General features: G+C 37.1%; 1 protein-coding gene across 1 annotated transcript in view; it reads right to left on the bottom strand.

The window, feature by feature from the left end:
• LOC115411934 (cell surface glycoprotein CD200 receptor 2-like) overlaps positions 1-14,537 on the bottom strand; it is a 57,058-nt gene that overhangs the window by 32,145 nt on the left and 10,376 nt on the right. The window lies entirely within an intron of this gene.

Genomic DNA, 14,537 nt, shown 5'->3' with positions numbered 1-14,537 from the left:
TGTCAGTGTCTTGAATATCAATTTAATCAGTATCTGGTTGAAGGGTACTGCTTTGTCTCTTACCTCACATGGCCCTCTCCCAGTGCTTCATGGGATATTTGTGATTACACAGCTTGTATATGCAGCACAGTAAATGAAATCTAATAATATGGCATGTCTCGGTGATGACGTTACTCATTCTTCCTCTGTTATTAATAAGATTACTGACGCATGAGGCTGCACAGATGGAAGAATGAGTCTGACCCTCTGGAGGGAATGTCATTCCTCATTTATTAACTGGAACTGATCAAACACAAATTAAATCAATCATACTTCTCCATATATCAGGCACTCTGCACAGTGTTTGCTTATGCATGACTCTCACCTTATAGCAGTGTCAGTAATTAATATAACAAAATGTTTCATCAATATATCTCATATCTTAGTTGTTCTTTGTTTTGAACTTTGACAGTGCTGTGCTTCCAAAATCAGGCTAAACTATAACTTTTTAGATTGATGGTGATACTGGTGGCAATGATGCCAAATTATTAAGTATACTTGCACATTTTGTATGATAAAAATTAGCCTGATTTGAGCGTATTCAGCCTGTGTTTCATTAGATTTCCTTCAGTTCTCATGACATACTTTTCACCTCAGACCTGACTGAATGAAAGCTCTACAGGAGTTACTGAACTGGCTTACGGAGAACGTTGCTTTTTCTTTTGCTGGTTTCAATTTGATAAATGAATATTGTTCTATGGATGATGAAAATGTTCTGTCCTTAACAGGTACATTTTGCTGTCTGTTTTACATACTGCGCTCGTTCTTTATGTTAGTTATGAGTTTATATTAAACAAATTAAGGGAAGCAGTGTTATAGTTAGCCTCTGTTGAAAACCAGCATATGCACCCTTTAAGGACTAATGTTTTAAATTCATATGATTAATTGCACGTCTGTTAATTTATAACGTGTAACATGTTATCAAAGAAATTTCTGTGCCCTAATGCCATCATTCCTTATTGTTTTCTTTAGATCGGATCATTTATGGCCTCATCCTGCTGTCAAAACAGATGGTCCACTGCTGCATATTCTACGCATGACTTCTGAGTTAAACGGCGTCTTCACATGCGAAGCATCTAATTCATATGGAAAAAAGCAAGCACAGCTTTACATGCATGTGACTTCAGGTGTGTAGGTTTGATTTTGGCTGTTGTCTGTCCAATGTGGTGTACAAGCTGAAAATAGTTTGATCTTTTTAAACTGGTTGATCCATCATATGTCCTACATCAGCATCCCGTCATTACTTTCGCTTAATCCAACTTGTGTTGCATCAGTAATAAGCAAAACATTCTTCATAGTATATAGGATAAACACCAAATTTCTTATTTTACTTTTTACCTCCGCCAAGGAGGTTATGTTTTTGCCGGCATTGGTTTGTCTGTTTGTTTGTCTGTCTGTCTGTCTGTGTGCAAGATAACTCAAAAACTTATGGATGGATTTGGATGAAATTTTCAGGAAATGTTGATACTGGCACAAGGAACAAATGATTAAATTTTGGTGATCGGGGGTGGGGGGCCACGGGGGCACACTGATCTGCCTTGGGGGAGGTCTGTGCTCTCCGAGTGCTTTTCTAGAAAAGAGAGCGCAGACCTCCCCCAAGGCAGATCAGTGTGCCCCCGTGGCCCCCACCCCCCACTCGTGATCACCACCAAAACTAAAAATTTCCCACCAAAATTTAATCATTTATTCCTTGTGCCAGTATCAACATTTCCTGAAATTTTCATCCAAATCTATGAGGGGGGGCACTGATCTGCCTTGGCAGAGGTCTGTGCTCTCAGAGTGCTTCTAGTCTTACTGTTTTCTTGTTTTTTTTTGTCTTCTGTCTCCCTTCAGGAGCCTGCCATGCCTGTTGGACCTTGTTTTCTTTGTCCTTTATTTTGCTTGGCCTGCTTCTGGGTGGTGCAGCATTTTTGTACTACAAATTCGGCTCATTTCTGAGGTACAGAGACCCAAAACACTTCATACTCTAGTTGTGTATTGTTTTTATATATACTAATAGTGGTTTATAATCCAGGACGGAAGACAGTAGATGTGCAGTAAGGGAACGGGTCAGCAGTTCAGAAGCAGAGGGAACACCAGCAGAAGCAGAACTATAGACGGATAGGCCTGAGATAGAAGTAAGTTAAGTATTTACATTTTTACAGTACAATATGGCTGTTTTCTATTTCCCTCAAAGTTAAATATGCAGCATTTTACAGTAAAAAATGGTCCTATACTAAGATGTTTTAAAATTGTTCCCCATAGGTATCCCAGTGTGTTTGACATTCCTGGAAAGAAAAAGACAGACAGGAGCTTACGGACCACCTTGCAACATGCCGTTTCAGAAAGATGCAGCATTTGCAGGTGGCGTATATCAGTTGTTGTTACTCTCCACTGCTGCCTCCTTTCTGCTTTTGACACCTTATTTTCATTTTTGAGTGTGGGATTTGAAGACGAAAAACCACCACTGTGGGACAAGTTTCTCGAAGCAGAAATGTGTTTGTTTATTTCAAGGTCTTATTCGTGCACAGATAAGAGCTCACACAGGGACCAAGGACAGTCCAGGTGTGAGCAGGGATCTCTTCCAATCCTCCAGAAGTAGGATGCTTTTATCCCAAAGGTTGCCATAGCCCCTTTTCCACCAGATTCCCAGGAACTTTTATTACCAGGAATTTATTTACCTGGGTAAAAGAGTTCCTTGTAATCTGTGTGGTTTGTGTTTCCACCGCATTTGAAAGTGCCTGAAAATGTATTCAAATCAGACCCTGTCCTTTCTAGTCATTGTCTCGAAGTCCCACTGAATTTCTTTTGAGAGTATTCGGCAAATATGTTTGACAAGGTCCAGGTTATGTTATGTATATTTGCCCAATACTCAGAGGCATTGCAATGCACTTGTAGGTGCGAGACAAACTTTTTCAGGGAAAGTTTGGGGTTGAGGGAAAATTATTTTGCCTGGGTAATTTTTGTATAAATGCGCCAAGGTTTTCAAAGTTCCAGGTAAAGTGAAAGTTCCTGGTAAAGTTCCTGCGGTGGAAAAGGGGCTTACTGCATGCATTAAACACATGATACAGTGATAGGGCTAATATATAACATTAATCGATAAGGGACATAACTGGGATGCACGTTCATTTTTCTACCTTTACCTCATGTCTTTTGAAAAGTGCAATTAAATAATTCATTGAGGGGGTGTCCTCAAAGTGTTGCAGTGAAACTGTGGTCAAAATCCACTGTGAGCCAGAAGTGTAACTGTGGAGGAAGTGAGGTTTCCTGACCTCCAACCTAGGGGTTTTTTGCGGCTATCCAAGGCCTCCTATCACCAACTGTTTTAACGGTATGCAAACTCCATTTATTATATCAACAATCGGTTTTCACAGATAAGGACAAATACTGTGTTGCAAACAAGAACCCCGGATCCTTGACACAGTTACGGCACATCTGCTGTGGTTTTAGGCCTAATTAACACAGTCATAAAAGAATGCACCCTGCGATGAACCGGCGACATGTCCAGGATGTACCCCGCCTTCACTCATAAGTAGCTAGGATAGGCTCCAGTGAGGTCGCTAGTGAGGATAAAGCAGGTTCAGATAATGAATGAATAAATCAATCAATCAAACTTTATTTCTGTAGCACTTTTCATACATGGTACATGTAGCACAAAGTGCTTCACAACAAAACATTCCACTGTCCCACAGTTGCAAATAAAAATACAAGCAACAAAGTAAAGTTTATAGTAAGGGTTTAATTAAAAGCTAGACTAAAAAGATAAGTTTTAAGTTTACTTTTAAAAATATGAACACTCGCAGCGGATCTCAGGTCCTCAGGTAGGCTGTTCCATAGTTTGGAGCCATAAAAGCTGAATGAGGCCTCACCATGAGTCTTAGTGCGGACTCTAGGAACAGTTAAGAGATTACTACCTGAGGACCTGAGGGTCCGAGAGGGCTCATATGCTAAAAGCAAGTCAGATAAATAAATGGGGCTAAGACCATTAAGAGTTTTAAAAACCAATAAAAGCACTTTAAAATCGATCCTGAAGCTCACAGGGAGCCAGTGCAGAGACCTGAGCACTGGTGTCATATGCTCTCTCTTTCTGGTCCTCGTCAGCAGTCAGGCTGCAGAGTTCTGGAGCAGCTGCAGTGGTGCAATGGTCTTCTTAGGAAGACCAGAAAGGAGAGCGTTACAATAATCAATTTGACTTGTGACAAATGCATGTATCAAAGTCTCTGCACTGGCTCGAGAGAGAAATGGTCGTACTCTGGCAATATAAATAAAAGAATGAAACTGAACAGGACACAAATTTTACTATGCAAGTGTAAGGATAATGTCCAACTTGAAAAACACCTTATTAAATGCTTTGTAGCTCATGCGGCTATAACACTGTACATGTGAATTTGTGCTTCATGCCCTAATTGTTATTTCCAATTCAATATTGCCAATACTGTGTTTGTATTTTTTACATTTTGTGCACGTCTCATGTTTCTGTCATATTTTCAGCTTTGACCAGGGGTGTCAAACACAAAGCCAGTGGACCAAAACTGGCCCTCCAAAGGGTTCAATGGGGCCCATCAGACGAATATGCAAAGTACAAAAATTGCACAGATGACATTAACAGTCAAGAGTATCACTGAGTCTTGACAGATTGTAATGATCCTAAAGTTAAATGCTATATTTTTCAGATCCAGATACCTGTTATTAAATGTTTTGTGCCTTTGTAGATCCACTGTGATCTATGTTGTAATTCATATGTGTAAATAAGATGAGGCGTAATATTGTTAAAATTGTTATTATTTTAGGTTGTACATGAATGTTCAGGTTATTCACATTTTTAATTGATAGTCTGTAAATGTGAATATTTTCATACTTTAATTTTTGTCTGTACTAAACCAAAGAGAAAAATAGGACCAATGGCCCTGTAGCTTACCGGCCAAATTAAAAGCTTTGGGAAATGTATCCAGATGCCATTGTTATCACCCAGTTATGTGCATTTATTATATTACAGAAATAGTCCATGTTTTGGTCATTTTCCAATCAGATCTGTAAAAAATTCAAATTCCAACTTGATATCATTGATACTTACTGATTTATTGGATCAATCCACTTCCTATCTCTTATAATGGGGACATTTTTCAAAGTCACACCAAATCCAGAATCAGATCCGGATCAAAATAATTGCAAAGCCTTGTGCTGACATCATCATACAGAAGCTGTATACCAAGTTTGAAGTCAATCAGAACTGTAGTTTGGGAGAAAAAGATGATTGAAATTTTTTCCCCATAAGAGCCCATGTTAAATTTTCCACAAGTTCCCGGATCCAGAAGAAGATCCTGATCAGCGTGTGGCCATTATGTTTTGGTTATCTCCCCATCAGGGCTGGACTGTAGAAATTTACACTTGATATCATTTATATTTACTGAGTTATTGCATCGATCCACTTCCTATCTCTTATAATAGGGAAATTTTTCAAAGTCGCACCAAATCTAGAATCAGATCCGGATCCAAATAATTTCACTAACTTTTGTTGACATCATCATAAAGAAGCTGTATACCAAATTTGAAGTCAATCGTAATTGTAGTTTCGGAGAAGAAGACGATTGAAATTTTTGTAACGGATGACAGACGACGAAGACGACGGACGCCGCATGACGACAATAGCTTACGGCCTGTTGGCCGGTAAACTAAAAACTTACACTAAGAATCACTGTATGGGAGTCAATGTAAATAATTTCTCTGGCAGCTAAAACTGATAATCTCATATTTTTAATTTCTGATTCATAGAAGGGCACAGTTTCATACACACCATTAAGACATACAGCCCACATACAGTGGACTTAATAATGGGTACTTTGGGAGGAAAGTGATGTTTTACTGAAGAATGGCTATTGAAAACTGAATTCATAATCAGCACTGAAGAACTGGTTTGAAGTAATCTGTCCACTCATTTATATGAGTGCACTTGTTGCTCTAGATTTTCCACAATAGGTTTCAATAATCGACAGTTTATAAAAACATAAGTAGTTTTCAGTCGATTTTAGGGGAAATGCTTACTTTAAGTTTAGTTCTGATGTAGTTTTAGTGTTAATTTGTTTTGTATAATGCTGAAAGAAGGTAGGATTAATGTATACATGTCAGATAGTGTTGTCAGGACCACATTTCCTGACCAGATGAGTACTTAGCCAAGACCAAAACCAAGACCAGACCAGACCAGATACCCAGCAAAGGCATTACAGCTACCAAGTGTCAAATGTTAGATCTGGTATTTTATGACCACTTAAGTTTCTTTCCTTACTGTAACAGTGGAATAACATCATCTGTCATGTGCTTGAACTTCCAAAGGAGGAGATATGTATTTACTTTTTATTTAAGTTTAGTAGAAAAGTAGAATAAGATTGCAGTTTTTAGTTTCTGTGGTGGCTTTATTTTAATTTCAGTCAACATTATTTTTTTTTCACACTTTCTGTGGTGGTTTTAGCTCTCCATCTTAAACATTTCCAGAGAAAATCTCAAGTAGTTTAACTTTCCACTCAGTTTTTTCTAGTGTGTGTTGTTACGTAGTAAAGGTACAATAGCTCTTTACGTCCATAGACACCAGTGACATTTAGTTTTTCACAGCTCCCTTCTCATGTTGATGCTTTGGTGTCAACAGTCAGTTAAGACATACGAGGGAGAGGGTTTTATCTCACTGAACATTGATGCTACAGTCTTGTTGGAAAAACAGTGCTTCAGTTTTGTTTTGACACAGAAGATGGACAGATAAAAAACAGGATGATGCATTAAGTTGTCTTAAGGTCAGAATGAAGTGCCGTGTTAAAACGGCTGCAAAAGACCTCTGTAATCTAAGCTGTTGTACTGCATATCCTTGCTTTTTTATGTTTTTTTTCCCGCCTCATTAACAGTAGCTTGCAGTTTTACTTTGTATATCTGTAATCGAGAGCTGCAAATTTAATCAAATCAGCCTGTGTGATTATGAAACTGCAAAATGCTGCATTTGATAGGTTCTGTCTATGTATGGTCATATTCGTACTGCGTAAAACATGGAAATGTATGTTCGCTTTAATTGTTTTCAAGTTTTAACATTTTCTAGTAGTTAAAGTTTGCGTGTTGTAACTAATCATTTTCCTTGAATACAAAGTAAACAGACTTGTGCGTAATTGGAGTTTTGTGCTCAATAATAAGATAAGATATTCCTTCATTAGTCCCACAAGGGGAAATTCCAAAATAATATAAGAATGATCTCAGTGTATTTTGTTTTTCACCAAATTGTGCAGCTCTGCAGTAGTCTGGTTGTATAATTAGTACTTCCTCAGCCTCTGCCGTTCAGACCAAAGATTCACAATAAGATTAATCTCTTGTGGAAAACATTGAACTGCCTGACAAATCACCAGTGGCTTGTTTTAGAACATAGTGCATGTTCTGTTCTGTATTCATGGCTGAATAATCACAAAGAAGTGTAGCACAACTCAATACCAACTCCTCTAAAAGGAAAGAACCATTCCAGGAACAGAGACGGAGAATTGTTTTGTCATTTTATCAATACCAGAAATACACAGAGATCAGAACAGCATAATATGATGCTCTGTCACGTCTCATTGCATGGGTGTGAACTGGGAGGTTTTCTTTTCTAGTTCCAGACCTGGATTTGCATGAAGATGCACAATTTCAGCTTTTTGAGGTCTAACTTTTTGGTCTGAAATGGGTTTTATACCTCTACTGTTACACATCAAGCTGTCAGTGTGAAACTAGACACAAACTAAAGAAGTACAAAAAGAACAAACCTCCACCCAGACCTACTGTCTCCTCGTCTGCTTACATACTAAGTTATAAATGATCATTAAGCTAGAAACTATAAGCTTTATCTTCCTTCTGTTTGTTCTTTGGTGCCATAGGGTTGTGTTATTCTTCATTTCATTTCACGTTTATTTCAAACCTGCTACCCCAGTGAAACACTTAAACGACAACTGGACAGCCAATACACACGGTTTGAAAAGGGGATGGAAGAAGCATTGCTTTTAAAATTCCAACCCCTCACACCACACAACCCATCACAACAGTTCACTACACCAATACAAAACAATACAGAACATTATAGAACAAAACACAATACAGAGCATTACCGAACAAAACAGAACAATACAGATTATAGAACATTACAGAACATTATAGAACATTATAGAACAATACAAAACATTATAGAACAATACAAAACATTATAGAACAATATAGAACAGTACAATAACACATAATCACAGGACAGGAACATAAACAGGCCCAGACCCACTCTGACTCCATACCCACTCCCTCTGATGACACCTACACTGTTTAGAACATCAGTGTCACTGTCTCTCCTCCAAGTACTTCTTCATTGTTTTTTAAACGTTCTTTTAAACTGAAAAATATTTGCACACTCTTCTAATTCAGCTGCTAAACCATTCCATAGTACTGCTTCCCTTACTGAGATGCACATTGATTTTAAAGTAGTTCTTACCTTTGGGTGATACAGTTTATTAATACCTCGGAGATTGAGTTTATGTTGAGAATCTGTCTTTAAGTCTACTGATTGGAGAAAAAGTGGGTTGGTGTGGTCATTATAATGAGCTTTATGAACCGTTCTAATAGCTTTTTTTTTTTTAAAGGCAAATCAATGGCAATAAATTTGTCTTATAACCATTCCCCCAAATTTCAATACAATAATTAGTATAAGACATAACAAATGAATGATACAGTGTGAGTAAAGCACTGTAAGTAAATGACTGGATCTTTTCATCACACCAACACATTTGGCAACTTTTTTCCGCAAATAACTTATATAGGGTTTCCAGGAAATCATTTCATCAATTACTATCCCCAAAAACAAATTTTCTTTAACTCTTTCAATAATTGTATTGTCTATAATTATTTGTACTGTTACACTACTTTTTCGTTTTCCAAAAAGCATGAGTTTAGTCTTTTTTAGGTTCAATGATAATTTGTTTGCATTAAACTAATTTTTTAACTTATTCATTTCTTGAGTTATTTCTTCCAAAAGTTACTCCATCTTTTCTCCAGAACAAATAATATTGGCGTCGTCTGCGAAAAGTACAAGTTTCATAATTTTGGAAACTTTACATATATTATTCATGTACAGTATAAACAGTGTTGGTCCCAAAATTGACCCCTGCGGCACTCCACGTTATGTTCATGTATTTTGATTTGTATCGATCAACCTGTACAAACTGCTGTCTGTCTCCCAAGTAGCTTTTCAGCCAGTTTTTTGTTAGTCCTCTTATGCCATAGTTTTCCAACTTGTTAATTAATATGTCATGGTCAGTAGTGTCAGAAGCCTTTTGTAGATCAATAAAAATTCCAATTGTAAATGTATTTTTTTCTCTACAGTTTGTAATTTCTTCAGTCAAATCAATAAGTGCTAGTGATGTTTTTCGGTTAGCCTTCGTCAGAAGTGTCACGTGATGTTGCCGTGTCGGGTCTTGTAGGCCGCTCACGGAGATTTGCCAGACAGCAGGGAGGGCTGCTAAATGAATTATCTGCATAATTGTACTTGGAAAACGGTATGAACCTTTACCAGACCAGGCTTAAATGAACTAATACCCCTATTACCATGGCAACAGTCACTTCACCCATATAGACCCAGTGCTACTTTTGTGGCAGTTCCCAAAAGAATTTTACTCTCTATTTAACCTGTCTTATTTATTATCATATTATTCTCTGTATTTTGTATTTTTCAGTGTAAATCAGGTATTTTCCGATGTTCAATTCACTGATCATATAGATATTCATGAAAACACAGAGTAAATTCAAAGGTTATTATATCCAAACAGAGAAAACTGAAGAAAAAGTGACTTTTTCAGCAAAGATATCAGTCAGTGAATGTAAAAAGGAGTATCTCCAACTCCTTTCATTTACCAAACTACATGGGTTTTACTGGTAAATCAATGAAAAGATGACAAACTGTATTTTACCTCAGTTATTTAGTTACTATATTATATTAGTAGGATTCGTGAATCAACAGTTTAGACTGGCAAATGCTTTTGGTCACCGGTGGTTGTCTGGGTCTTTATGGGTTAAAGTAACAAGTAGCACCAACTGACAAACTGCAGGAGTAGACAAAACAAGGACAGACTAGAAATCATAACAGCACCTTAACAGTCGATTTGTGGAATAATCGACAGTTTCAAGTGTTGGAACAGGTCAGGTTTACAGTCTGTAATGTAGCTGAAGCATGTACTGACCACTTACTTGCATTTTTATATCTCTGTTACTCTTTATGTTGTCTAAACCACAGGTAAAAAAAAATGTATTCACCTGTCATGTCACTGATCTCACATCACACAAGACAAAAGAACATTCAGTGAAGTCAGGGTTTCTGTGCTTGGCTTAGTAACCAACGTAATGGAACATCCAGTTCAGTCGTTACAGGTCTGCCATTACACTTCCATCAATAGTACAACAGTCACCCTGGAATCATTCATCTTTAGTGATAATGATGTACGACATGGGGTTTGAGTGTGGTACAATAATGACGACTGGACTGTTGGCTTTGGCGGAGTTTTCTGTTTTTGTTTGTAACTAGTTTCCATCCTGTTTTTAAATCAGTATGCACAGTAAATTGTAAAATACAGTCGGGGAAAAAATTATTAGACCACCATTGTTTTCTTCAATTTTTTGTTCATTTTAATGCCTAGTTCAACTAAAGGTACATTTGTTTGAACAAATGTAATGATAACACCAAAAACAGCTCATAAGAGTTTCATTTCAGAGCTGATACCTAGCTATTTTCCATGGTTTTCTTGATAATAACCAAAATCACTTCAGTTCTTACATCAGTAGCTATGGCATTGTACTGACAAAAACAGTGCTTTTAAGCATTCCATGTTTTCTTTCCTGTCTGTTTTAGTCACATGATACACACAAGAGTTAGTACTTGATTGCATAACCACTGTTTTTGATGACTTTAGATGGTCTAATAATTTTTTCCGTGACTGTACATGTTAAACACCAGCAGACACTGTGTTTATGGAGAGCTGAACCCCACAACAAAATGTGCCTTAATTTTTTTTACTTATGAAATGGCTTTATTTAATATTATTGCTTTATATATTTATTTTAGGTATTTTTCTTTGAAGTAGTCTAATCAAAAATGTGATGTGTACAAGTACGTTTTGTATTTTATGTCAGGCCATTTTTGAAGGTTGCAGTTGTCAAGATCTAATAAGTAAATTTATTTTCTACTCTACATTAAATTACCATTAATTTAGTAGGTTATGTTTTCTGTTTTTCTGCTTTAGTTTCACTTCTTTACATTGTTTGGTTGTTTATATTTTAGTTTTTTCTTTGTCTTATATTGAATGCTGGGTAGCTTAATTTGTTATGTAGGACAGGCAATAATATAGGCATTATGCTTCTGCTTGTGCCTTTTCAGTCACTAACCTATTGGTAATGTTTGTAGTGTTGACAGTGGTTGTGTTATGTGATGACTGAATAAAGGATTTCATCATCAACTTAGTATTCACATTATTGTAACACCATTCTTGTTCAATCTGTGTCTGAATTTAACCATTCATCTGATTTCCTGATGTTTAATTATTTTGTTGGTTGACTAAAGATTCAGTGTGTATGATTTAGGGGGATCTATTTGCAGAAGTGGAATATAATATTCATGAGGTTCATGCACTGTCATGCTTCTACAGAGATGACTTCTTCTTGTTTCCTTTACATTTTTTATGTTCTTTTTGAGTTTGGACCAGAGTATATACCCTTTAACTTCCAGAAAGCCCAGAATAGACAAAACAAGTGCTAGTTCTAATAAGGGCCTTAGTCGTTGTAGTGATTGGTGAGGTTGACGCTAAACCATTGGATACCTCTAAAGCAGGGGTCACCAATCCTGGTCCTCGAGGGCCAGTACCCTGCACATTTTACATATTTCCCTCTTCCAACACACCTGAGTCAAATGATAAGCCTATCATCAAGCTCTGCAGAAGCCTTATAACGACCGTCAGGTGTGCTGGAAGAAGGAAACAACTAAAACATGCAGGATACCGGCCCTCGAGGACCAGGATTGGTGACCCCTGTTCTAAAGATTACACACTTTACTTTGGAATCTACAGACTGTTATTCTCTTCAAACAGACTATGTTTTCATTAAAGCTGAAAAAACACGATGCAGGCCTCAGATTCAGTGCACTCAAGTACTCCTCAACACATACCATGGTTTCTAGACAGTGTACCTGTATTGAACATTTGTTACTACCCCAGTCAGGAATGAAGAAGTGTCTGTGGTTCTCTCCATAACTGTAAAAAGTTACATCGTGGTGTTATAAGGCCAGTATCATGAACACAATAAGGTCCTTTGCGACACACTAAGCCAGTGGTTCTTAACCTTGTTGGAGGTACTGAACCCCACCAGTTTCATACGCGCATTCACCGAACCCTTCTTTATTAAAAAATACAATATGATTTTTTTCAAATTCAAGACACAGGTATATGTTTTACTGGTGCACAAAATGAACCGTGCATTAACATCACTGTGCTCAAAGAACAAAACCAATACCGTGCATGAGCTCACAACAAATTACATACCTTTTCACAAAGACATGACCTTTTTTAATACTACCACACTGAAATGGTTTTAATTTTTAACCTTATGTATTCCAATAATGAACTTATTGTATTTATGCTATTTATCATTTTTAACATTTTAACACACACCCATCAACTAATTTCCATCAGGCTACAATAATAATGAATATTTACTGCAAATCAGTGTGACTTCTGCTGTTGTGTATAAGTATGTGTAGGCCGTCAGGTCAACCCGGTTTTCGTTTCATCTCGCTCCGAACTTTCCGAACCACACAATTTTGACATAAAAAAAAGATAATTGCATGTAGTGTAACAAAAAAAGTTCTCGTTATACTCCTTCAGTATTTTTGTGATCGTTGTTTTATTACGGCACTAGTTCGGCTTTAGCGTTATACGATTTCTCCATCCGCGACGGTGCGTCGGTTGTCACATGATTGTAACTGACCAATGCGGTGACCGAAAATGTAAACAAACACTACACATGGCTGCCTCCGTGGTTAACAGGAAGTAGCAAAAGTCATAACAACGATGTGGAAAATACTCAAATAATTCATCGTCAGATGAGTGGAAGGGATTATAAACACTTCCGGATGTGTTGTAGTGCTGTAAGCAACAACAGTACACCGCGTATATTGGATGTCAATCAGAGAAAGAGTCTCTGAAGCCGTTTGTTTACATACACGGACCTAGCCCAACACACATACCTGACTAATGAGTCGAGTGTGTGTCTTGACCTCCGCCGAACCCCTGAGACTGACTCACCGAACCCCGAGGGTTCGATCGAACCCAGGTTAAGAACCACTGCACTAAGCCTTCTAGTCAAACTTCTCTGCAAATGCCAAAGGAAAGCAACAAAACAAGATAAGTTTTGAAAGAGTGGGGGTTGAAAAGCAACACTTGACTATGTTTTGCATTATCAGTCCTTAAAATAGTTCTTTTTGAGGACAATCCTGCACAAAACTATACAGTCAGTCTGTTTATGCCAGTTTTTATTGTATTTTGATGTGTTAATTCCTCTTCTCTCTGTGTAGGACATTGGTCTCCTTGAGTTCACTGTTTTCCATGTGTAAATGAAACACCATTTCAAAACATAAGTGTTTTTTTCAGCCAGTAGGGGGCATATTGACCTTTAAAAGCCCAGAACTTTTCAAATGAATTTTCCTCTATATCTAACCTTTCCTAAGTGATTTATCACCATTTATTACCCCACCTCTGAAGAGGAGGCAAGGGGTATTGTTTTTGGTTGTCTTTCCTTCTTTGTTTCTTTATTTCTTTGATTGTTAACACTCTAACAGCAAAACTATTGGTTGAATTCATTTCAAATCCAAATTGGGTTTGTAGATTGCCAGTGACCCAGAATAGATCTGATTACATTTTGGGAAAAGTAAGTCAAAGTTTAATTTTTTTTTTTTTTTTTTTTTTTTAATTTTTTTTATTATTATTATTATTATTTTTTTTATCTTTTTTTCCCCCCATCTACTTATAATGGGCAAAATTTCATGTCTGTAGCAGCAAAACTATTGGTTGAATTCATACCAAATTAAGTTTATACATTGCCATTGACCCAGAATAGATGTGGTTACATTTTGGGAAAAGTAGGTCAAAGTTCAAATTTTTGGGAGAATTTTTACAATCCTTTTTTTTCCTCATTTCCTTATAATGGGTGAAATTTCAAATGTCTATAAAAACAAAAATTTTGTTTCAATTTACTTCAGACTTGGCACATATATAGAGGCAGTTGATATGTTGACATCACCACAGACACAGACATGATGACATCAGCTGGATCGATGCCAAAATAAGCTACACTTCCTGTGAGGGGCGGGGTTTGTTGTGCCCGGCACCACTTGTTACAGTGTTATCCTCTGCATTTTTCAGGGAAGATCCGGTATTATTTTGTATTTAATTTGCTGATTGTGTAGATAATAAATTCAAAGTTGTTTTTGTTTTTGT

Source organism: Sphaeramia orbicularis, chromosome 21 (assembly GCF_902148855.1).
Source record: "Sphaeramia orbicularis chromosome 21, fSphaOr1.1, whole genome shotgun sequence".
Lineage (NCBI taxonomy): Eukaryota > Metazoa > Chordata > Actinopteri > Kurtiformes > Apogonidae > Sphaeramia > Sphaeramia orbicularis.
The sequence above is the reverse complement of the archived record's forward strand: the minus strand, read 5'-3'. Positions and strand labels throughout refer to the sequence as shown.